The sequence below is a fragment of the Eschrichtius robustus genome, chromosome 2 (genome assembly GCF_028021215.1).
Source record: "Eschrichtius robustus isolate mEscRob2 chromosome 2, mEscRob2.pri, whole genome shotgun sequence".
Taxonomy (NCBI): Eukaryota; Metazoa; Chordata; class Mammalia; order Artiodactyla; family Eschrichtiidae; genus Eschrichtius; species Eschrichtius robustus.
The window spans coordinates 77,482,219-77,508,782 of record NC_090825.1 but is presented as its reverse complement, the minus strand read 5'-3'; the positions used below and the strand labels follow the sequence as shown (position 1 = coordinate 77,508,782).

The following is a 26,564-nucleotide window of genomic DNA, read 5'->3' as shown; positions in this document are numbered from 1 at the left end:
ACTGGGGAAAGAAGCCTGTGGGAAGAAAAAGGGAAATGGCAGAAATAACTGAGTGTTGGTCTCTAGATTTTAACTGGGATGTATAACATTTGGCCTGATAAACACCAAGTTGTCCTGCTCCATCATCTACCCTAGTGATTCTCAACTGAAGGCGGTAGTAAGCTAAGAGCAGGGAGAAATGAAACTAATGACATTTGCTGGACATGTGAACATTAAGGCTGAATACAAATTCAAGAATCACATGATTCTTGTAAGAGTCACATATGTGACCTTGATTGAGAATGTCTGTTGAAAGGGGAATATATGTGATTTTCACATACATTCCCTCAGTCAAAAGCTTTATTCTAACAAGCAGTCATCATCTCTAAACTGAACTAAAGCAGCAGCCTTCTAGCTGGTCTTCCTCATTCCACTCTTAACTGATTGTGGTGATCTCTACACAGAGTCTGAGTTATCTTTGTAAAATACAAAGGTATATCACTGCCTGATCAGAATTTATCGCACTTAGAATAAATTCAAATTCCTATCACGGGCGTGTGAGATTCTGCATTATCTTACCCTTGCCTTTTTTTTTTTTAACCTCCTTTTTTCCCCCCAAGCTCTCATTACAATGGTACTACACTGACCTCGCAATTCCCCAGCTTATTCTGACCTCAGGGCCTTTTCACTGGCTATTGTCTCTCCCTGAAGCTCTTCTCTCACAACTGCTCAGGTCTTGGCTCAAATATCACCTCCTCTTCCAAACTACCCCATCTAAAGAAGAGTCCCCCAACAGTTCTCTGATCCATTTAATTTTCCTTACAGCACTTGTCACTAGCTGAAATTCGTATACATTTACCTGTAAGTTTGTTATCTCTTTCCCTTTATCAGAACATAGCTTCATGACAGCAGGGATCTTATTTACCCAATATCTAGCCTTGTTTGTGCCTGGCATAAAGTTAGCTCCCACTAGGTTTCTGTTGAATATGTAAATGAATAATATTCAAATAGAGCCTAGATGCTAAAAGAAGAGAAGGAAAATGTGTTTATGAGAATATATTTCTAAGGCACTAAATGGCTCAAAGGATATTAGAAAAAATTTTCTCAGGGGTTCAAAAATTTTTGAGCAATGTTTATTTATTCAATTGATTGATTCAATTGATTTATTCAATTGATTCAGTTGATTGATTGTTTATATATTCAATTGTTTCTTATGCCTGTAATTCAAGGCCTAGCCTCTTGTCAACAGTTGAAAGCCTTTTAGATCATCTATACAGACAAGACTGGGATAGAATCTCAATAGAGACAACAGTCTAGATCAGCCTACAGACTCTAAAAACTAGTTAGAGGACCTTTGGGCCACTCTTCCATTCTGCCTTGATAATGCTATTACTAAGACAGTCACTCAAGCTATAACAAAATGAAACATTCACAAAAATGAAAAATTATTTCAAAATAACAAAAGTCCCAATTAAAGTCTTCTTCCACAGAAATAAACATTTTAAACCAATATGCTATTAGAGATTGGAAAGAATGAATCACTAATCTTGTAAATTAAAAATTTTGGCACAAACATGTTATCTCTGGCAGTTTTACATATCCATATTTCATAATTAGGTCCATAACTCCTTTTCATCATGTGAAGCTAATTCCTCTTTCAAGCTCAAAGCAAACCATGTTTTAAAAACAGTTCAGTGCTTTCATTTTGTGTTGATGTTCAGATAACCAGTTGTTTCAGATGTAACTTTTAAATAACCAATAATAAAACATTTGATATTAAGTGAATATTCAAATGTTAATGTCATAAAAAAAAGTTCTCTTTACGAATTTTATAGAATCTTTCATCACAGATGCTCAGATGTTGGAGTTCACTTCATCTAATTGTTTTCCACGGCAGTAGGCAATTTAACTTACAGTCTCCTGGGGTACCTATTAAACATACAGATTCCTTAGTCCCATTCAGAGAGTTTCTGTTTCTATGCATCTAAGCAGAGGTCCAGGAATCTGTATTTGTTTAAAAGGCTTTCCAGGTGTTATTAAGGCCCGAAAACAGTGATTTTAATCCAATTTCCAACTTAGTCCAGAACACTTTTTCCACATTTCTTTTTTTTTTTTTTTTACCTGAAGTATAGTTAATTTACAATGTTGTATTAGTTTCAAGTGTACAGCAAACTTATTCAGTTATATATATATTCTTTTTCAGATTCTTTTCCATTATAGGTTATTACAAGATATTGAGTATAGTTCCCTGTGCTAAACAATAGGAATTTGCTGTTTACCTATTTTATATATAGTAGTGTGTATATGTTAATCCCAAACTCCTAATTTATCACATTTCTAACAAATTGTTACTCGGACGTGTTTTGAGCTCTTCCGGAGGGGATAATCCCATCTCCGTGTAGTTTGTTAGCATCTATTGGAAAGGTCTGATTATCAGAAAACTTTTGTTTACTTTAAACTGAAATGGGTCTGCAGTGGCTTCCTCCCATAGGTCTAGCTCTGCCCTCTGGCATGACAAGGGTTATTATATATGAAAGCCCTTCATGCATTTTAATGCAGCTTTCAGGTACCCACAAGTTTTTCTTCTACAGCTAGAGAGCTGGTTTCCCAAACAACTGCTCACAGATCCCATATCATCCAAAGCATCCCTGCACCCTACTGCACCATCCATATTCTCTTTTCAGAGCCTTCCCCTCCACCACTGTCAGAAGTAGAGTCCCTAACCCAGCTATGCGCCATTTGACCCTGCCTAGCAGTGGAGCAGCATGTTGCCAGAGATCATATGGAACCATACATACCCTACACTGTTGCTTCTCAAATGCTGACATACCAAATGGCACTACAAGGCGAAGAAAATGTCACCAGTCTATGCTGAAAGGAGAAAAATGGCTAAGTTCATTCAATCTAAAAGACTGTAGTACTTTCTTCCTATATCGTGATCTGCCCAGGTCCTTTTGAAATTTTTGTTTTAAATGAAACTATAAGGATAATAGATAGTTTGCTTGGTTGGTTGGTTTGTTATACTAGAAAGTCAGCCATCCTATGTTGATGAGTCCTATTTCTTTAAGAGTTGTACTGGTCCCTGAAGACCAAAATCTGGGAACCACTGACCTAGACTTGCCTCCCGTGCTGATACACCAATGTTCTCTAACCCAACCCTTTCCTCTGGAACACCTACCACTTTACAAGACACAGTGGCTCACAAATCATTAGATCATTAGAATCAACAGAGTTTTATGAAAATACAGATTCCCAGGGCCCAACACCAGAAATTATGTTTCGGTAGGTCTGAGGTGAGTCTTGGTATCTGCATTTTTAAAAGCTCCCCAAATGATCCTGATGTTCGTCCAGGATTAGAAAGCACTTTCATGATATGCATTTATTCAGTGACTCTCTTCCAGGTATTTATGGTTTAAAATCACCAGGGTGTGGGGTTGATTAGGAAAGCAGAAGTCTGATCAAGTGCATTAAAGCAGCCAGGCAGATCGTGATATATAAATGTTTAGCCAGCTTCCTCCCTTAGGTATGGACACACCTGCAATTGGTATCCTTTCCTCCTTTTCTAGCCTTTCTCTTATCAAGCCAGGTATCCTCTGCTTTAGGTTTAGACATACTTGCTATACCTGCCCAATTCTCCCCAGCAAACTGACCTCAACACTCTTGGGTTCTATCAATATTCCTATTAAAGGGTAATACCCATAACTGGACATAATACTAATACATAATAACCCCCTTAATAATCTGGATACTAAACATTCTATTAATGTAGCTTCAGATCACCTTCACTTTTATAGAGGCACCAGCAAACTGATGTTACTTGAGGTTTGGACCAATCCATACTATTTGGTTTTACCTGAATTTCAACAAGCAGGTCTCCTTCATTCAATACAACTGATGTTTACAAATACAATTTCAAGTTACACATTTATTCAAGTTATACTTATATATGAAGTTATTTATAACTTCAAGTTATAAATTCTGTCACCTTTGTTTCTGTATCTTTTCAACAGATTATATCATTTTCAATTCTAATTTTGCCATCCAACATATTGAATCTCTTTTCCAGAAATTATCTTATGTAATGGTCTGATGTTATGTAAACTTGAGAAATATAACATCTATACGGTCATTCAAATAATTGATAACATATTTTAACAATGACGGCAGAAAACATGGAGTTTCTTAAAGATTTTGCTTGAAAGTGGCTAGTGTCACTTCTCACGTTCCACTGGCCATAGCAAGACACATGGCCAAGCCTGACATTGATGGGGTTAGAAGTATAATCTTCCTATACAAAAGGGCCCAAATGAAAGGTGCTTGCAGGAAAGGGGAGTAAATATTTAAAACACACAATATAACCCATCATCTCCCCCTTTTTGAAAATTGGGATCTTATGTATCTTTCTCTAACCTTTTGAATTCTTTTCCCTGTTCTCCAAAATTTCTCAAACAGTATGATAGTACTATGATCATATCAGTAAGATTGTTTATTGCCTAAAATGTAATTTGTCTGGGCCTGGAATTTGAATTAATCTAAAATATTTAAGTTATCATTAAGCATCTCTTATCTTGGATGTCAATGACCTCTTAATGCAACAATCTTTCACTGTTGCCAGATTAAAGGTCATTCTTCTTGGTATAGACAGAAAAAAAGCGGAAGTACAGTGTTTTCTTTTAACATGATACCCTCATTCTCAAGCAATGGACCTATAATTTTCATCTATATATTGTTCTGAAAATAGCTCTAAAAATTGCTGCTGCTGTCTCTAGTGGTTTTTGTGAGACTCAGCTAATCCTTGGCCTTGACTGTCTTGAAATTCTTGTCCTATTCCTTTGTATTCTCCTTAGTTATATATATCTCCTATCCACAATTTACGCAGATATCTTCCAGCCTTATCAGACAGTTTACAGTGCAATATGCCACCTTCTCTTCATGCCTCCCCATTTTCTTTCCATTGACAGTATTTTTAATTGTGTAGCCAGAATTCCGTAATTCAGTATTCCTCATCACCATGGAATTACATTCACTTTTTTGTCTCTTCTTGAAAATGTTTTATTTTTTAAAGACAAATTTCATCAGTTATTATTTGATACTCCACCTTTATTCTATCCTCATGGTTTATTATTTTTAATGACATGATTAGGAGAGGCAATATAGCATAAAGTTTAAGAGCTCAGTCTCAGGAGATGAATTCTGAATCTTGGCTTTTTTACTCATAAGTTGTGTGACCCTGGAAAAGTTACTTAAACTTTCTGTGCCTCAGTTTCCTCATCTGTAAAATGGGGACAATTATAGTACTTTTCCTATACTGTTATTGTAAGAATGAGTTAATATATATAAAGTACTCAGAACAGGCCCTGGTACATAAGTAGCTCTATGTGCCTGTTATTATTGGATCATATAGTTAAAGTTCCTCAGGTATGGTAGTTTTCTGCTTCTGCTGGATATAGAAGTTATAATTTCTTACAATCTTATAGGATAGTACTCTTCTCTAAAATAATTCCCTTAAAAGCTTGCTAAAGTACGCATCAAACTGGGAACCAGCACCTACAGCGAGAGTATGGGAAAGGAGTTCCAGTTCAAGATAGTGGGCTGACAACTCAGGTTGTTTTAGCTTTTTCCTGAGACCATGAAAAAGACAATAAAGAAATTCACAAGAGAATGAAGCCTTCACAGCAAAGAGAACAAGAGAGATGAATTAGTAAACTCCTAGGGACAGAAAGCAGATAGAATTCTATGGCTACATGAAATGGAGCACAGGACGCTGCAGCACAGAACAGCAGAAAGGGCCACAGCAAAGGGTGGAGCCTAATTTCCAATAGAACTTTGGAGAGACTGCCAGCTCAGGGTGAACAGATACAGTGGTGGACAGTGAAAAGAGGGGGGTTATCGAAAGTCCTTCAATAAAATAGCTGTACTAGCTCATGCACACACACACGAACACACACACACACGCTTATACATCTAACACACCCAGGACCTCTGCATGTAAAATAAAAGGCAACCCAGTGTTCACTCCTATGAGAGAAAAACAGCGCAGGCACCTAAAGGAATTGAGTAAGCTGCCTGGGAAAAGTATAGGGTACTAGTGTGAGCTCTGGTTTCTCAGTCTCTCACCCACCCACCCTTATGTAAATCCTGCAGATAATAAGCCCTACCTACATACAAAGAGCCTTCAATTCAGGGAAGAGTCATCCTGGGGAAAGAAACGGACCTATAGAGCAGCTGTCAAGGAAACTTGCACCCCAACCTGGAATAATCAACCTAAACATTTAGCCTAAAATAGGAACAGATGATCAAGGACTACCAGACATATGAGGAAGACTAACAGCATTAAAGACAAAGATCAAGATAAAATCAGAGCCACAGACCCAGGAGAATATAGTAGAAATGCAAGGAACATAAGAAATCTTTTTCTTAAATTCTAATTAGACTCCTCATGAGTTTTTAAATGATATTGTAACCTTAAAAACAAGAACAAGAATCTACAAAAATGGGATAGATCACAGTAAGAACTAGCTCTTAAATTTTTTTTAATGCAAAAGTCAAAAATTCATAAACAGGCAGAAAGATTAAAAAAAAATTAGAACATAGAATGGAAAAATTAAAAGATGAAACAGGTGACAAAGAAGATAAGAGTCACAAAGTATCAATCCACAAAGTTCAATGTTCAACCAATTGGGGTTCCAGAAAGAGAACAGAGAAAATACAGAAAAGTCAGTATTTTTTTTAAAAAATGAAGAAAATATAGAAAGATACAGCCACCACATTGAAAGGGCCACTGAATATTATCATTGTCTTACTTAGTATTGATTCAAGAAGTACACCTAAAGTTGAGGGAACAAGAAGTAAAACATACTATTATTGCAGACATGAAAAAAGTAACAACAGAAAACCTAAAATTAATAATATAATAACAAACATTGGGAGAAAGAATGGAAGAAAAGTTGAGTAGTGTTTCAATAAGTTAAATCCACAATATTCAGAGCAGGAAAACATCAATAATTAAAGTTGATTTAATCAAGAAATAACAGTATAAATATATTACTATATTTATGGAAGAAACTATTGAAAAAATAAAAGTGATTTTAACTGAGAAGAATGTGATTTGCAAAAAGGACAGAGAACAGTATATTTTACTACTAAATATTTCTATACTAGATGATTTTTTTACTTAGTGTCTCATTCTTTATTCAGGCTAGTACTTTTTTTGTGCAACATAAAGGCTTAGGCCTATCTAGTCAGCAAGTAATGAATCATGTGAGGAAATATTAGCATGACCCACAGTCAGGCTCTACGGGAGAATGTAGACAGCCCCGGATGGGAGAGCGGATCAGTGACTGGGCTAACCAAAGGTGAGTGTCATCCCTTGGGTAACTACAAAGGCATTTGGAGTCTCCTTCCAAAACCCCAGGCAAGAATCTGTTTTCATCTTGACTGAGCTGCCAAGATTCCCATACCTTAGTAGACGTGAGGTTCTTCACTGGATGCCATTCTGCCACTATCAAGCTCAGTACCTCTATCAAGCTCTAACCTTGCATTGGAACTTAAAAGGAGATAAAACGCAACACTTTTGTAGTTGTTTTTAACTTCAGTATTCTCTCAGCTGAGTTGAACTATTCAACAAAAACGATTGAGTGCCTACTTTGTGCAAGGCACCATGGGAAATACACAGTAAACGAGACAGATATGTTCTCTCAGGGAGCTTAAGAACCACTGAGCAAGAGAGAATTGTATGCAGCTAATTTTAACACAAGACTGAATGCAAGCGAATTGGAGCATAAAGAAGGAAGAAAGTGTTTCCAACTTAGGAAGGGATCAGGAAAGACTAAGTGAGAAGGGCTTCCCTGGTGGCACAGTGGTTAAGAATCCGCCTGCCAATGCAGGGGACATGAGTTCGAGCCCTGGTCCAGGAAGATCCCACATGCTGCAGAGCAACTAAGCCCGTGCGCCACAACTACTGAGCCTGCACTCTAGAGCCCGTGAGCCACAACTACTGAGCCCACATGCCACAACTACTGAAGCCCACGCGCCTAGAGCCCACGCTCCACAACAAGAGAAACCACTGCAATGAGAAGCCCGCGCACCACAACGAAGAGTAATCCCCGCTCGCTGCAACTAGAGAAAGCCCATGCACAGCAACAAAGACCCAACGCAGCTAAAAATAAATTTTAAAAAAAGACTAAGTGAGAAGATGTCAGAAAGGAGGTGGGATCCTGGGGCCTTGCATCAACAGGATGCCTGCAGGATAGTGCTGTGATGCAGCTGTGACTTGGGATGTAATCTGAGAGCAATATTATCTGAGCTGTACCTGCCCTGGACATGGATAATGTTGGTATCTCCAGTTTGGAGTGACTCTGAATTTCTGTGATTAAATGCTACATTCATTTCAAATGCCTCGCTTATTCACATATATGCATTTTCCTTGGAAAATATGAATTGGTAAACCAGAAATCTAGCAGAGAGAAGTCTGTGTTGTGGTATAAGCAAAACAGAATTCATTCATAACTCCAACTAAATCTGAAATCCTAGGTAGTTTCTATTTTTAATACCATATCTCAACATGTGTTCATGTCCATGTGTCTACATTCTGCCCCCAAGTCCAAAAGATTAAAGAACCAGAGAATGTTAAAGTTGGAAAGGACTTCGAATATTATTCAATATAATCCTATTATTTTACAGATGAAGAAACTAGGCCAAGATAGAGTAAATGTGACTTCCCAAGGTTATGCAACCACAAGGAGCAAAGCCTGGACTTAAACCAAGTTTTCAAATGCAGGTCCAGAAGCTCTTTCTTCTGGATACTATGCTGAAAAAAAAATGAGAGGACAGGAAAAAAAATCAAAGATAATAAAGAAATTAAAAGTAATGCTTAATTAAGTTATTGGCAATAGATGTAGAATTATCAGTGTTTCTGAAATAAATTCCAAATAGCTTTTAAGGGATCTATTTTTCTTGAGATGTTTTTCTACTTGGACAAAATGTATACATACTGGCTACCAAAATACAAAATATTTCTTTTCAAACTATTTTAATTAATTTTTAAATTATTTAAGTTATTAATAATTATTAAAAGTACACATTTTTATTCTGCTAAAGTAGCCAGGGAAATGGTAATTAGCTAATCATCCACTTACATACAATTTTTGTTTTATCAAAGCAAAAATAGGAAATATTTTTTAAATAGGTACTTTCTTAATATTTACTTATATTTATATCTAAAGGCACTGTATTTTAAAAATAGACTGTATTAGAGCAGAGACTGTGTTGTGTTTGCCTATGACTATCAGCATCTACTGGCATCTATCACAGCACCTGGTTTATAGAATATACTAAATAAATATTAGTTGAATAAATAAATGAATTAATACTATATTGTATTAAAATTCTCCATCAACCTTTGTATATCACACATTATGTCCAATATTTATATGGTAAAAATCTGATCTATAACACTAATATTTGGAAGAGTTCAAACTTTTGCCTACCCTTGATTTAAAAGCAATCCATCCCTTTCCAGAGAAGACTCCTTGATTAAAGGTCTTTCTTTAGACCCACCCATAATTAAATCCTAGGTGATAACCAGAGCCTGTGCAGAAGTAGAATACTGCTTTCCTTTCCTTATTCCAACCCAGAGGAGGGCTCTAGAGGTGAAGCCCATGCTTTGCTTCAGACCCTACTCCCAAGCACAAGTGAGGACTTCTTGACTGGCCAAGAGTCTCCAGCTCAAATCACCAGATGCCTTCTCATTAGTGCCCTACAGACCACTAGCAGGCTAACTAGGAAACACCCTAGGAAACGTGAAGGGAACTTCTAACCCAGAGGGCTATTTGCCAGGGCATAAAATGTGGAAGAGAAGAGAAAACAAAGAGAGAAACTCAAAGTTTTACAATATTAAGAACCTCACTGAGGAAGTTAAAGATGGATACTAAATATAAAAGGCATTTTTTTAAATCACAAGGACTTTATTTAAATGTTATGCATATAAATAAGAAGTTAACACAGCTCTTGTTATCTTCCTCACTTATTTTATAGAAATGAGAAAAATGTTCTGTTTTGAAAACTGGTGTGACCGAGGTTTTCCAATTGTTTAAAAAAACAACAGATGAAACTGCCACTTCTAATCTTCCTTGGTATGTTTATATAACAAAAAAAGAATGTTACAACCTCTAAATTGTCTATTTTAATGTCTGTGTATTTATGCAACTAACTATAAATGAAATATTGCGAGTTTGGCCCTTTTTTCAGTTTCCTGTATATAAAGTCATTTAAAGTATTAAATGATATTTCTCCCACTCCCCTAATAAAGAAATAACCACAAACAAAATATTGAGAAAAATAAATATACAGAATCAAAAGTTAGGGAAGCTGTATTCTTCCTAAATCGTCTTCTACCACTGAGTCACCAGTGATGCTGCAGCTGTCTGCACCTCACTTTTCTCCTTCTGAGAAACAGACCTGAGTCACAGTTACGTGATAGAGAGAAATGAGAAAAAACAGCAAACAGTGGCTTGCAAGTCTTGCTAACCCTCTTGGGAGGTTAACTGTGGTTCCTCAAGTCCATTTGTTGCCCTGTGTCCTAAGTCCACCTCAGAAGGTAACAGCAGCCCCAGGAAGGAGGCAAAGGACAAAAGCAGGCCCTGATACACAGAATCTGGAAACTCAGCAGGATTTGCCCAAATTTTCATTTGAAGAAAAATTTTTGCACTGACTCCAGAGGAAGAAAAATCCTGATGTATAAATTCTGAACTTTTCTAATGAAGTTGAATCAGGGACTAAAAGTAATCTGGAATATTTCACCCCAGATGAAGATTTTAAGAGATTCTATCAGGGAATGAAGGAATAACAGCTTGATCATTTTATAAATGTAAGCATGTTTCCTGTTGTGAATATTCTCAGAGACACCAATGCATTCTTTATCTGATGGCAAGAAGAGAAAACAAGTACATTAAGGATGTAAAAAAGAAAAAGAAAAGTAGGGATCTATATGCTTTTTCACTTTTAACTATACATAGAGCCTCAAGAAAAGCAGCAGGAAGCCTTTCCAACCCTTGAGAGAAGCTGGTCACAGATTATAACAAATGTGTCATAACTGTGAATATGGCTCATGCCACAGAATTCTGTATCTCACCTCTTATTCTCTAGCAGTTCTAAACCATTTGTAGTTTCTCTACACATGGCAAGCTCTCTCATGCCTCCTGTACATGTTATGCCGTCTGCTTCAACACTCTTCTCTACATTGTCTTATTTCTCTCTCAAGTGTGAGTCAGTTCATGACTTCAATAAACAAACATTGATGAGTCTTGTGAATACATTATGTGGAACTCTGGAGAAATTAATTTGGAATAGGAATTAGTCATTGAAATGATATCAAAAGTGCCAACTGTTCTTACTAGACTTAACTTTAATCTTAAAAGTTTTAACTAAAAATTTTCATTAAAAACATTACTTTTCAAATATATGTACCTTGTTTATGGTAAACCAAATCCTAATATTATATATTGCCTACAGTAAACAAAAGGAAAATGAAAAAACAGTGAGTCAGTTCAACTCCACCTCCTCTGTGACTTTCTCTGATTACTCCTTGCATTCATTCACCTGCAATTTGCCAGGCGCTATGCTAGATGCTGAGTAAGTACCATAAAAACAGTGCACCTGCCCTCAAGATGCGTGATGCACAGTCGTCAAAAGAGGTACAGTGGGAACATTTTGTGATGGGGGCCAGGAAGAGGGTCAGGGAAAGGTGTTCTGGAGGAGGTAACAGCTGAATCAAAATTTGAAAGACGAGTAGGAATTTTCCAAGAGAAGAAAGGATGAGGGGAGGGCATTCAAGACAGAAACTATATATGATGAAGCAAGGGTGGAGAGAAAGAATGCTGATTGAGAGGTAAATATGTCATTAAAGGGAGTTTAGATTTTACTTTTTTCTAGAAGGCAGTGAGGATCATTTTAAGTAGAAGAATGAGATGATCAGATGTATCTTTTAGAAAGTGTGGAGATCGGATTAGAGAGAGCGAGATTAGGGCAGTTGAGAGACCAATTTGTAAAGAAGATGACATGGTTACTTAGTATGGGAATCAAGAACATGGACTGACATATATACACTAATATGTATAAAATGGATAACTAATAAGAACCTGCTGTATAAAAAAAAATAAAATAAAATTCAAAAAAAGAAAGAAATGGACAGGAACAATATAAATAAAACTGCAAAATTTTACTGAAGAACAAAAAAAAAAAAAAAAAGAATATGGAAGAGAATTTGAGAATCTGAGAGAGATCAATGAATGAGAAGTGATAGGACTTAGTCATGGATGGGCCGTGGTGCACAAGGGACAGAAAGGAGTCAAGAGGGAACCCCAGGTTTCTCTGCCTTCTTTCCATAGTAGACAGTGAGACTCACTGAGATCAGGAATTCAGGAGGAGGAGTAAGAAGTGATTGGTTGAGTTCTGAATCTGCTGAACAGGAGAGGCCTGTGGAACATCCACGTTGAGAGGTAAGTGCTCATTCTTCTGTGTGCTCACTACCCTGTTGTATTACCTTGTGTTATCATTGCTGGGCTTGTCTGTCTTCTACCTCTGACTTTCCCCAGACAGAAAAGATCATTCAATCCCAAAACTTCCCCTTCAAGGTGCCCTCAACTAGCCCATGACAAACAAGGCTCTCCCATTTTTCCTGTCCCTCATTAGAACTGTGCTAACTTGGAAGAAATATCCTGCAAGGCCTGTCGTTCATCACCTCTTCTAGAGAGACCAAAAACATGGACTGAAAAAAGAAAGGCTATTTTCCCTCTATTTTAATAGCACCCATTTTCAAAGGGACCATTGTTTCAGAAGAACTGAGTACTTTCTAAGGTAAATAAATAGAGTGAATAACAATCTTGTTTAAGATTCCAACTTATTAACAGAAAACATGTGTAGGCTTAAGAATTAAAAATAAATATGCCTTTAAAGATGACCTGGAAGTCTTCTTACCTGCCAAGAACAGAGTTCAAGACCTCAGAAGGTCCATGTTTTCCCAGAAACAGTAGATTATATTGCTAATGATGGGCAAAGGCTAAACCATAAGAGTTTCCCCCCCTGTAATTTTGGTACTATTTAGGTGAGTTTTGTAATGAACTGAAATAAGAGAAGAAATCTGAAGACTGATCTTGGGTTGTGGATATTGGGTCTATGATTTCATCCTTTGGAAAAATGTTTCTAGTTCCTGCTTTTTTTACAGTCATACACATATGGGATGAGCTCCTCTTATATTTGATTTATATTTTAGTGATTTTGGTTGTGCTGGTATATACAAATTCATTTTTAGAGAATTTCCCATCATATATATTTTAGTTCAATTGAGCATTACTAATGAAGAGTATAATTCTTCTTCCATTCCAAATTAGAGAAGGATTTCTGAAGGTTGTTATGAATCAGCACAGCAATTACCAGCAGCAGAATGTCTCCAAATGGACCATAGCAGGGGGCAGACCCAGAGGCAATTTCTCTTGTGGAAGAGAAATTGATGTTGTCCTCTGCATTCACTGACTCGTCTGTTTTTCATATGACAAACAGATGAGTCAGTTTCCCCTTTTTCTAAGGGACTCTACATGATTAGGGTCAAAAACTCAGCAAAGGAAAAATCTTCCCCAGTTTTATAAGGGTGAGCTGATGAGATAACATGGTGGTTCACTTCAAAGGTGCTGGCTATTTTCAAACGACAGCTGAGAAGCCTTGCTGTTCCCTGAACTTGAGAGGCTGGTTCTAGCACATGCACAAATTCGGCTTGCCGTATGAGCAACAGTGAGATCATACGGGTTGATGCTGGCAGAGTCTCTGAGAGTGCAGTAATTCATGCTGTCAGTTACTATCAGCAGCAATTTGCTTCTGGATTGGTTCCTGTGAGCACTCATGTGAGCATTCTGCACAAAGGACCAGAGTGCAATATTCTTTTGGATTTCAGGGATTTAGTGCAGTTTCAACATATAATCAAAAGTGCCACGTAGTTTACCACCTCGCATTTTGTTTTAAAGAGACAGGGCTTAAAATTGGATTCCTTTCTTCTCTCCGAAAATAGGAAGTTGATGGCAATTTGGAACTTATCTTTAGAGCAATCTCTTGGTGCTTCATTGGAATCTACCCTGTTGGTTAAGTGCAGTTTTTTTGTTTTTTGTTTTTTAACTAAATGTAATTTCACTGTCTCCATAATAATAATAATAATCAAAAATTTGCTTAACCACAAAACTTCACTTCTTAAATTCAACTTACATATGTGACCAACTCTTAATTACTATAGGGCAAATACCCTGGATAATAAGAAGTTCCCTTGAATTGGTACATATTATAATAGCATATTCCTCCAAATTTAGTACAATTTTTGAAAAGCTCTATCGCATAGAAGTTTGGACACTGCAGCCCTAACCTTAAAGGCACATTACTACAGAATCTCTGCAAAATAATACAATTTCAGTGAGTTCCAATTAACTTTAAGATATCAATAGTACTCTTGCTACCAGTTTATCCACCAAGATTCAGGCTTTTGGAGCAATCCTGATCAGAAAGGGTCCTTCTGTCTGTGAAACGGTAGTTTAGCTTCACTCAGAAAAGTGAAAAGTGTGTCAAAATCTCAAGTGCCATTGTCAACAATATATACATTCTATGGTGTTAACCTACAATCTCTTGAGTGTTCCCAGCTGAAAAATTGTTTCCATATTGCATCAAGCTCAAAAATCCTCCAAACCTTGGCACCTTACTTGATTAAGAATGTTTTGTATCATGAAAAACCTAGGGGTAAGACGGGAATAAAGACACAGACCTACTAGAGAATGGACTTGAGGACACGGGGAGGGGGAAGGGTAAGCTGGGACGAAGTGAGAGAGTGGCATGGACATATATACACTACCAAATGTAAAATAGATAGCTAGTGGGAAGCAGTCACATAGCACAGGGAGATCAGCTCGGTGCTTTGTGACCAGCTAGAAGGGTGGGATAGGCAGGGTGGGAGGGAGGGAGACACCAGAGGGAAGAGATATGGGGACATATGTATATGTATAACTGATTCACTTTGTTATAAAGCACAAACTAACACACCATTGTAAAGCAATTATACTCCAATAAAAATGTTAAAAAAAAAAAAAAAAGAATGTTTTGTGTTTATTATCAACCTTTCCCCGCCACTAGAATATAGACTAAATGAGGGCAGGAACTTCCGTCTGTTCACTGATGTATTCCCAGTGCTAGAACAGTGCATGGTGCATAGGAAGCACTTCATAAAAATGTGTTGAATGAACATTGTCCTTTTCTTCATCTAAAGTCTTACTTTCTTTTTTTTTTTTTTAACATCTTTATTGGAGTATAATTGCTTGACAATGGTGTGTTAGTTACTGCTTTATAACAAAGTGAATCAGCTATACATATACATATATCCCCATATCTCCTCCCTCTTGCGTCTCCCTCCCACCCTCCCTATCCCACCCCTCTAGGTGGTCACAAAGCACCCAGCTGATGTCTCTGTGCTATGCGGCTGCTTCCCACTAGCTATCTATTTTACATTTGGTAGTGTATATATGTCCATGCCACTCTCTCACTTTGTCCCAGCTTACCCTTCCCCCTCCCTGTGTCCTCAAGTCTATTCTCTACGTCTGCATCTTTATTCTTGTCCTGCCCCTAGGTTCAACAGAACCATTTTTTTTTCTCTCTTTAGATTCCATATATATGTGTTAGCATACGGTATTTGTTTTTATCCTTCTGACTTACTTCACTCTGTATGACAGACTCTAGGTCCATCCACCTCACTACAAATAACTCAGTTTCGTTTCTTTTTATGGCTGAGTAATATCCCATTGTATGTATGCGCCACATCCTCCTTATCCATTCATCTGTCAGTGGACACTTAGGTTGCTTCCATGTCCTGGCTATTGTAAATAGAGCTGCAATGAACATTGTGGTACATGACTCTTTTTGAATTATGGTTTTCTCAGGGCATATGCACAGTAGGATTCCTGGGTCGTTTGGTAGTTCTATTTTTAGTTTTTTAAGGGACCTCCATACTGTTCTCCATAGTGGCTGTATCAATTTACATTCCTACCAAAGTGCAAGAGGGTTCCCTTTTCTCCACACCCTCTCTAGCATTTATTGTTTGTAGACTTTCTGACGATGGCCATTCTGACTAGCGAGAGGTGATACCTCATTGTAGTTTTCATCTACATTTCTCTAATGATTAGTGATGTTGAGCATCCTTTCATGTGTTTGTTGGCAATCTGTATATCTTCTTTGGAGAAATGTCTGTTTAGGTCTTCTGCTCATTCTTGGATTGGGTTGTTTGTTTTTTTGATACTGAGCTGCATGAGCTGCTTGTAAATTTTCGAGATTAATCCTTTGTCAGTTGTTTCATTTGCAAATATTTTCTCCCATTCTGAGGATTGTCTTTTCGTCTTGTTTCCTTTGCTGTGCAAAAGCTTTTAAGTTTCATTAGGTCCCATTTGTTTATTTATTTTTTTCCATTTCTCTAAGAAGTGGGTCAAAAAGGATCTTGCTGTGATTTATGTCATACAGTGTTCTGCCTATGTTTTCCTCTAAGAGTTTGATAGTGTCTGGCCTTATATTTATGTCTTTAATCCACTTTGAGTTTGTTTTTGTGTATGGTATTAGGGAGTGTTCTAATTTCATTCTTTTACATGTAGCTGTCCAGTTTTCCCAGCACCACTTATTGAAGAGGCTGTCTTTTCTCCACTGTATATTCTTGCCTCTTCTATCAAAGATAAGGTGACCATATGTGCATGGCTTTATCTCTGGGCTTTCTATCCTGTTCCATTGATCTATATCTCTGGTTTTGTGCCAGTACCATACTGTCTTGATTACTGTAGCTTTGTAGTATAGTCTGAAGCCCAGGAGCCTGATTCCTCCAGCTCTGTTTTTCTTTCTCAAGATTGCTTTGGCTATTCGGGGTCTTGTGTGTTTCCATACAAATTGTGAAATTTTTTGTTCTAGTTCTGTGAAAAATGCCATTGGTAGTTTGATAGGGATTGCATTGAATCTGTAGATTGCTTTGGGTAGTATAGTCATTTTCACAATGTTGCTTCTTCCAATCCAAGAACATGGTATATCTCTCCATCTGTTTGTATCATCTTTAATTTCTTTCATCAGTGTCTTATAGTTTTCTGCATACAGGTCTTCTTTCTGCTTAGGTGGGTTTATTCCTAGGTATTTTATTCTTTTTGTTGCAATGGTAAATGGGAGTGTTTCCTTAATTTCTCTTTCAGATTTTTCATCATTAGTGTATAAGATTGCAAGAGATTTCTGGGCATTAATTTTGTCTCCTGGTACTTTGCCAAATTCATTGATTAGCTCTAGTAGTTTTCTGGTAGCATCTTTAGGATTCTCTATGTATAGTATCATGTCATCTGGAAACAGTGACAGCTTTACTTCTTCTTTTCCGATTTGGATTCCGTTTAGTTCTTCTTCTTCTCTGACTGCTGTGGCTAAAACTTCCAAAACTATGTTGACTAATACTGGTGAGAGTGGACAACCTTGTCTTGTTCCAGATCTTAGAGGAAATGGTTTCAGTTTTCCACCACTGAGAACGATGTTGGCTGTGGGTTTGTCATATGTGGCCTTTATTATGTTGAGGTAAGTTCCCCCTATGCCTACTTTCTGGAGGGTTTTTATCATAAATGGGTGTTGAATTTTGTCTAAAGCTTTTTCTGCGTCTATTGCGATGATCATACAGTTTTTCTCCTTCAATTTGTTAATATGGTTTATCACATTGATTGATTTGCATATATTGAAGAATTCTTGCATTCCTGGGATAAATCCCACTTGATCATGGTGTATGATCCTTTTAATGTGCTGCTGGATTCTGTTATCTAGTATTTTGTTGAGGATTTCTGCATCTATGTTCATCAGTGATATTGGCCTGCAGTTTTCTTTCTTTGTGACATCTTTGTCTGGTTTTGGTATCAGGGTGATGGTGGCCTCATAGAATGAGGTTGGGAGTGTTCCTCCCTCTGCTCTATTTTGGAAGAGTTTGAGGAGGATAGGTGTTAGCTCTTGTCTAAATGTTTGATAGAATTCACCTGTGAAGCCTGGTCCTTGGCTTGTGTTTGTTGGAAGATTTTTAATCACAGTCTCAATTTCAGTGCTTGTGATTGGACTGCTTATATTTTCTCGTTCTTCCTGGTTCAGTCTCAGAGGGTTGTGCTTATCTAAGAATTTGTCCATTTCACCCAGGTTGTCCATTTTGTTGGCATAAAGTTCCTTGTAGTAATCTCTCATGATCCTTTGTATTTCTGCAGTGTCAGTTGCTACTTCTCCTTTTTCATTTCTAATTCTATTGATTTCAGTCTTCTCCCTTTTTTTCTTGATGAGTCTGGATAATGATTTATCAATTTTGTTTGTCTTCTCAAAGAACCAGCTTTTAGTTTTATTGATCTTTGCTATCGTTTCCTTCATTTCTTTTTCATTTATTTCTGATCTGATCTTTATGATTTCTTTCCTTCTGCTAACTTTGGGGTTTTCTTGTTCTTCTTTCTCTAATTGCTCTAGGTGTAAGGTTAGGTTGTTTATTTGAGATGTTTCTTGTTTCTTGAGATAGGATTGTATTGCTATAAACTTCCTTCTTAGAACTGCTTTTGCTGCATCCTATAGGTTTTGGACGGCCGTGTTTTCATTCTCACTTGTTTCAAGGTATTTTTTGATTTCCTCAGTGATCTCTTGGTTATTTAGTAGTGTATTGTTTAGCCTCCATGTGTTTGTATTTTTTACAGATTTTTTCCTGTAATTGATATCTAGTCTCACAGCATTGTGGTCAGAAAAGACACTTTATATGATTTCAATTTTCTTAAATTTACCAAGGCTTGATTTGTGACCCAAGATATGATCTATCCTGGAGAATGTTCCATGAGCACTTGAGAGGAAAGTGTATTCTTTTGTTTTTGGATGGAATGTCCTATAAATATCAATTAAGTCCATCTTGTTTAATGTATCATTTAAAGCTTGTGTTTCCTTATTTATTTTCATTTTGGATGATCTTTCCATTGGTGAAAGTGGGGTGTTAAAGTCCCCTACAATGATTATGCCACTGTTGATTTCCCCTTTTATGGCTGTTAGCATTTGCCTTCTGTATTGATGTGCTCCTATGTTGGGTGCATAAATATTTAGAATTGTTTTATCTTCTTCTTGGATTGGTCCCTTGATCATTATGTAGTGTCCTTCTTTGTCTCTTGTAATAGTCTTTATTTTAAAGTCTATTTTGTCTGATATGAGAATTGCTACTCCAGCTTTCTTTTGATTTCCATTTGCATGGAATATCTTTTTCCATCCCCTCACTTTCAGTCTGTATGTGTCCCTAGGTCTGAAGTGGGTCTCTTGTAGACAGCATACATATGGGTCTTGTTTTTGTATCCATTCAGCCAATCTATGTCTTTTGGTTGGAACATTTAATCCATTTACATTGAAGGTAGTTATCGGTATGTATGTTCCTATTACCGTTTTCTTAATTGTTTTGGGTTTGTTATTGTAGGTCTTTTCCTTCTCTTGTGTTTCCTGCCTAGAGAAGTTCCTTTAGCATTTGTTGTAAAGCTGGTTTGGTGGTGCTCAATTCTCTTAGCTTTTGCTTATCTGTACAGGTTTTAATCTCTCCGTCGAATCTGAATGAGATCCTTGCTGGGTAGAGTAATCTTGGTGGTAAGTTTTTCCCCTTCATCACTTTAAATATGTCCTGCCACTCCCTTCTGACTTGCAGAGTTTCTGCTGAATGGTCAGCTGTTAACCTTATGGGGATTCCCTTGTATGTCATTTGTTGCTTTTCCCTTGATGCTTTTAATATTTTTTCTTTTTATTTAATTTTTGGTAGTTTGATTAATATGTGTCTTGGCGTGTTTCTCCTTGGATTTATCCTGTATGGGACTCTCTGTGCTTCCTGGACTTGATTGACTCTTTCCTTTCCCATATTAGGGGCGTTTTCAACTATAATCTCTTCACATATTTCCTCAGTCCCTTTCTTTTTCTCTTCTTCTTCTGGGACCCCTATAATTCGGATATCGGTTCATTTAATATTGTTCCAGAGATGTCTGAGACGTCCTCAATTCTTTTCATTCTTTTTTCTTTATTCTGCTCTGCAGTAGTTATTTCCACTATTTTATCTTCCAGGTCACTTCTCCGTTCTTCTGCCTTAGTTATTCTGCTATTGATTCCATGTAGAGAATTTTTAATTTAATTTATTGTGTTGTTCATCATTGTTTGTTTGCTCTTTAGTTCTTTTAGGTCCTTGGTAAACATTCCTTATATTTTCTCCATTTTATTTACAAGATTTTGGTTCATCTTTACTATCATTACTCTGAATTCTTTTTCAGGTAGACTGCCTATTTCCTCTTCATTTGTTTGGTCTGGTGGTTTTTTACCTTGCTCCTTCATCTGCTGTGTGTTTCTCTGTCTTCTCATTTTGCTTAACTTACTGTGTTTGGGGTCTCCTTTTTGCAGGCTGCAGGTTCATAGTTCCCGTTGTTTTTGGTGTCTGCCCCCAGTGGGTAAGGTTGGTTCAGTGTGTTGTGTAGGCTTCCTGGTGGAGGGGACTGGTGCTTGTGTTCTGGTGGATGAGGCTGGATATTGTCTTTCTGGTGGGCAGGACCGCATCTGGTGGTGTGTTTTGGGGTGTCTGTGACCTTATTATGATTTTAGGCAGCCTCTCTGCTAATGGGTGGGGTTGTGTTTCTGTCTTGCTAGTTGTTTGGTGTAGGGTGTCCAGCACTGTAGCTTGCTGGTCATTGAGTGGAGCTGGGTCTTGGCGTTGAGATGGAGATCTCTGGGAGAGCTTTCACCATTTGATATTACTTGGAGCTGGGAGGTCTCTGGTGGACCAATGTCCTGATCTCGGCTCTCTCACCTCAGAGGCACAGGCCTGACACCCGGCTGGAGCACCAAGACCCTGTCAGCCACACGGCTCAGAAGAAAAGGGAAAAAAATGGAAGAAAGAAAGAAAAAATAAGGTAAAATAAAGTTATTAAGATAAAAATTTTTTTTAATTATTAAAAATAAGAAAATTAAAAAGTAATAGAAAGAAGAAAAAAAAAAGGAAGAATGAAAGAAGAGAGCTACCAAACCAAAAAACAAATCCACCAATGATAACAATCGCTAAAAACTATACTAAAAAAAAAAGGACAGACAAAAGCCTAGGACAAATGATAAAAGCAAAGCTATACAGACAAAATCACACAACTAAGCACACACATACACACTCACAAAAAGAGAAAAAGGAAAAATATACATATATCTATATATATTTAAAAAAGGAAGAGAACAACCAAATCAATAAACAAATCTACCAATGATAATAAACTCTAAATACTAAACTAAGATAAACATAAAACCAGAAACAAATTAGATGCAGAAAGCAAACCCGAAGTCTAGAGTTTCTCCCAAAGTCCACTGCCTCAATTTTGGGGTGATTCGTTGTCTATTCAGGTATTCCAGAGATGCAGAGTACATCAAGTTGACTGTGAAGATTTAATCCGCTGCTCCTTAGGCTGCTGGGAGAGATTTCCCTTTCTCTTCTTTGTTCGCACAGCTCCTGGGGTTCAGCTTTGGATTTGGACCCACCTCGGTGTGTAGGTCACCTGAGGGCATCTGTTCCCCACCCAGACAGGACGGGGTTAAAGGAGCAGCTGATTAAGGGGCTCTGGCTCACTCAGGCTGGGGGTAGGGAGGGGTACGGAATGTGGGGAGAGCCTGCAGCGGGAGAGGCCAGCATGACGTTGCAACAGCCTGAGGCACGACGTGTGTTCTCCCCCGAAAGTTGTCCCTGGATCACGGGACCCTGGCAGTGGCGGGCTGCACAGCCTCCTGGGAGGGGAGGTGTGGATCGTGACCTGTGCTTGCACACAGGCTGCTTGGTGGCTACAGCAGCAGCCTTAGCGTTTCATGCCCGTCTCTGGTGCCCACGCTGATAGTTGCGGCTCGCGCCCATCTCTGAAGCTCATTTAGGCAGCGCTCTGAATCCCCTCTCCTCGCGCACCCCGAAACAATGGTCTCTTGCCTCTCAGGCAGCTCCAGACTTTTTCCCGGACTCCCTCCTGGCTAGCTGTGGTGCACTAGCCCCCTTCAAGCTGTGTTCACACAGCCAACCCCAGTCCTCTCCCTGGGATCTGACCTCCGAGGCCCGAGCCTCAGCTCCCAGTCCCCACCCATCCCGGCGGGTGAGCAGACAAGCCTCTCAGGTTGGTGAGTGCTGGTTGGCACCGATCCTCTGTGCAGGAATCTCTCCACTTTGCCCTCCGCACCCCTGTTGCTGAGCTCTCCTCCGTGGCTCCGAAGCTCCCCCCCACTCCCCCGCCACCCGCAGTCTCCGCCCATGAAGGGGCTTCCTAGTGTGTGGAAACTTTCCCTCCTTCACAGCTCCCTCCCAGAGGTGCAGGTCCCGTCCCTATTCTTTTGTCTCTGTTTTTTCTTTTTTCTTTCGTCCTACCCAGGTACGTGGGGAGTTTCTTGTCTTTTGGGAGGTCTGAGGTCTTCTGCCAGCATTCAGTAGGTGTTCTGTAGGAGTTGTTCCACATGTAGATGTATTTCTGATGTATTTGTGGGGAGGAAGGTGATCTCCACATCTTACTCCTCCGCCATCTTGAAGGTCTCTCTAAAGTCTTCCTTTCTTAACAAGGCTCACCAGCCCCTCTGTAATTGACTCCTGCTAGTGTCCTCTCTCACACCACTTTTCCTCTTGTGCTATACACTTCAGCCAAATTCAGATTATTTGTGGTTTCCTGAAGGTACCATATTCTCTCTCCCTGGAGGCTGGTGCACATGTTCCTCTGCATGGAAGACTTTTCTCTCCTGCTCCCCTGCTCCTTCATCTGGGAAACTCCTCTTTGTCCTTCAGATACCAGTTTAGAAGTATCTTATTTCAAAAAGTTTAACCTGGTCTCCAAAATGGAACTAAACAGGCTCATAGCACCCTGTGATTTCCCCTATGATAGCACTTACCCACTTGGACTATCATTGCTACACAGCAATGACCTAACTAGAGGCATAATGGTATTTGTGAAATTATTCATCAGTAGTTTGGCTTCAAATAGGAGCTCCTAGGGAAATTAACTATGTACTCTTGGTACTGGCTTAAAATTTTTCTAATTAATCAGGACATAGCAGAAGAAAGTCACAAAAGTGTGAGAAAACTAACACATCTCTGAACTTACTGCTCTCACTGAGTGGAAGTATCACTCCAGTCTAACCATTACAACATAAATAAGAACAGCAGCTGTGTGAAATGCTAACAGATTGCTCCACAGAAAGTTGCCTCCTGTCATTCAAGTCTCAGCAACAATGTCACCCCCTCAGAGAGGACATCACTGACCACCCCTGGGTAAAGTTACCCCAATCACTTTCTATCCCATTGCCCTGCTTGCTGTCTTCATTAAATGTCTCTTTCTTTGAGAGTGTCTTATTCATTTCTATGTTAACTAGTTTATTTTTACTTCACCCCCTCTAGATGATAGTCTCCATGAGAGCAGGGACCTTGTATGTCTAGTTCAGTGCTTCACACTCCCAGAACCTAGATGATTGCTTGGCATTCAGCAGATGCTCAATAATATTTTTAAATATATGTGCAACAAGGAACCTCAGAATTAAAGCAATTTCCATCTTGGCCAGTAAGATGGCTTCACTGGCACTGGCTGCCCAGAAAAAAGAAGTGGAAACCCCTTGCACATCACCGAAAAGTCATATGTACCAATGGGCTCTTCTCATCAACTAATGAGTCCTGACCAGCAGAAAACCACTGTTGTGTATTGTACTGACTTCATTTACTCAAGTGTACTATTTCATAGTTAGTTTATACTACATTTTCTGAGTATTACTGTTAGAGCAATAATAAAAGTAAGGAAAGTCTATGTCTTATAAAGTTAAAAAGCTTATGCTGATTTTCTTCTGGTTTGATACATAAAAAGATATATCTGAGGCTAAGTATTTTTTCACATACATTGAAAAATCCAGTCAAAATGTGTTATCTTCCTATTGACTTGATAGTAAACTATTAATATCAGTTTGCCTAGATAAATTTGAAATTAATAGAAAAGAATTGATTGAGGAGGAAAGTTTTTTAACTCATTAAAAGCCAAAAAAATTTAAATATATACTTTGGTGAAATGTTAGAATACCACACACCCCATTTGGGGGATGAATTACAGGGATTGTATATGGTCAGATCCCATTAATTCTATGGCAACAATAAGGAACCACAATTTTACTCATTTTTATTGGTTAGAAAAGAAAAGATTAACAAGAATACAAATCATGAGTCAGAAGCTGTACAAAGTGAGAGAAAGAGGGAGGGAGGGAGGGAGAGAGGGAGAGAGGGAGAGAGAGAGAAATTGTATTTCCTCTAAAAATTCTTAAACAAATTAGAGCCCCCTCCAAAAACATAAGTGTTCCAATATTAAACTATTAACTCTAACTAGAGAGGGAAACCTGCCAAACTAAAACTATAACCTACGTCCAAACGTTAAAGCTTTATAATCCAATGAATAGTAGACTTGCCACACAGATGATTCTAACTTGGCTCTTTTTCCCCTCATAAACAAGAGGAAGTGTGACCTGTCAGAAGTGTACAGAGGGGTGAATGACTGCAGCACCCAGCACAGGACCTTGTTCACAGCTACTCAACAAATACCTGTGAATTGATTGTTTAACAGACTATGCAAATTGGAAGATATCCTTCATAGCAATAACTTGACCTAGTAGTGTATGGTCCAGAAAGAATCAGAACAGGAGTTTCTTTGGTGGAATAGAACCAAACGCCCAGAGCAGAGAAAACTGGTAAGGTTAGGTGGCGCAAAGAAGCTCCTGGGAATCTCAAAGTCTCTCTGCATGACTTTCTCTGTGTTGTATTTGATGGGGTGCCCTTTATCCAGGGTCTCTGGAGTGACTGTCTTCATGAGATTTGGAGTAAAAAATCTGGGTTCAAGATGAATCGCCTACACAAGAGGGAGGGGATATGGGGATATATGTATACGTACAGCTGATTCACTTTGTTATACAGCAGCAACTAACACAACAATGTAAAGCAATTATACTCCAATAAAGATGTTTAAAAAAAAAAAAAAAAAGATGACTCTCCTAGTAGGTATGTGACTTAAAAAAATTTTACTTCTCTGAGACCTAGATTCCTAAACTATAATATAATAATGAAAATAGTAGCTCATTCTGGCCCAAGAGAGCTGACTGTCACAGTTTCAGGAATTTTTCAGTTATTTGTTAAATGCTGCCATTATTAAAAATTAAATTATAGAAACTTACAACTAAATTCATTATATTAAAAATTAAGTTAATAAATTCTCAAAAATGTATTAAAAGAAAGGTCATAAATACTCAAAATTCATCATTTCCTAATTATTTTACTACATTTACTGTTATCTGTTCTGTTGAGGTGATTTACCTCTATTGTATCTGAATTAGAGGAAATGGTCCATGTGTTATGTATGCTGCTGCCTATTACTAGTCAACTGCATGTCCAGTTGACACTATGCTGGAAGTATTTACACCATGGAAATGGGCAAAAGCTACCAATCGGGGCTTGATTTATTGTTTTGTTAATTGCTTACATTTAAGAAAGTGATGAAAATGTTAATAATGAATAATGAAAGTGAGAAAATGTTAATAATGCAGATTAAACTCAAAAGTGTGTCCTATTTGTAGTTATCACCTTATGAATAAAACAACATAAAAACAAAAACAAACAAACCCTTCAGGAATTATTCTTCCAGTATTCAAAAATTATTAGCTAGTTCAGCAAAGAAGTCATCACACCACTGACAAACAAGTGAAGTTCTGACAGTTGTCATCATTGATCTACCTGTGTTTTACTTATTAACTTTAATGAAAATGCAACGAACATTCACATCAGAACTATGCTCTTTCATCAGCTGCAACCACAGTTTGGCTAAGAATATAGGAGTTCAGCAAAAATCAATAAAAGCAGTCTGTGAGAATCAATTGGCTATATGAAATTTACAATAAAGAGTATTGCATATTTTGTTATTTGTAAATTGTGTGCTATACATCCTTCATATAAAAAAAGTTTATAATAAATGTATGTACATAAATATGCTTTTTTTTTTTTTTTCTTTATCAGCACACCACTAGGTAGATGGGAAGTTATTCACCAGGGAAAAAAGAATTATATGTCCTAATTAGTACTTAAAAAAGAAAAAAAGGAATGAAAGGAAGGGAGGAAAACAGGAAGAGAGGAGAGAGGGCAGACTGGAGACATAAATGAAAACAATGAATACAACTGATTCTTACATTATTTAACTCTTTAAAGTACTTAACACATTTTCACATAGACTTTCTTGGTTTAAAATCTGTCCTTAGTCAATCTCTGCACCTCTCCATACATATATCCTCCCCAGAGAAGGGCACTCAGCCCAACTGTGGCTCAGGTTTCTGCTCTATCCTCCTTCTCCATTCCATTTTGTCTTCTCTTATCACCAACCCAAAGACACTATCTCCTTAGCTAATGGGGAAAAAAGATTGAGGAATTTGCTGAGTTGTCAGATTCCACTGTTGCTTTCTCCTCTCCTATCACCCACTTGCCAGACACCTCTCAGAGCTCTCCCTTT

At 37.9% G+C, this 26,564-nt stretch overlaps 1 long non-coding RNA gene across 1 annotated transcript in view; it reads right to left on the bottom strand.

The window, feature by feature from the left end:
- LOC137757235 (uncharacterized) overlaps window positions 1-26,564 on the bottom strand; it is a 284,904-nt gene that overhangs the window by 55,770 nt on the left and 202,570 nt on the right. The window lies entirely within an intron of this gene.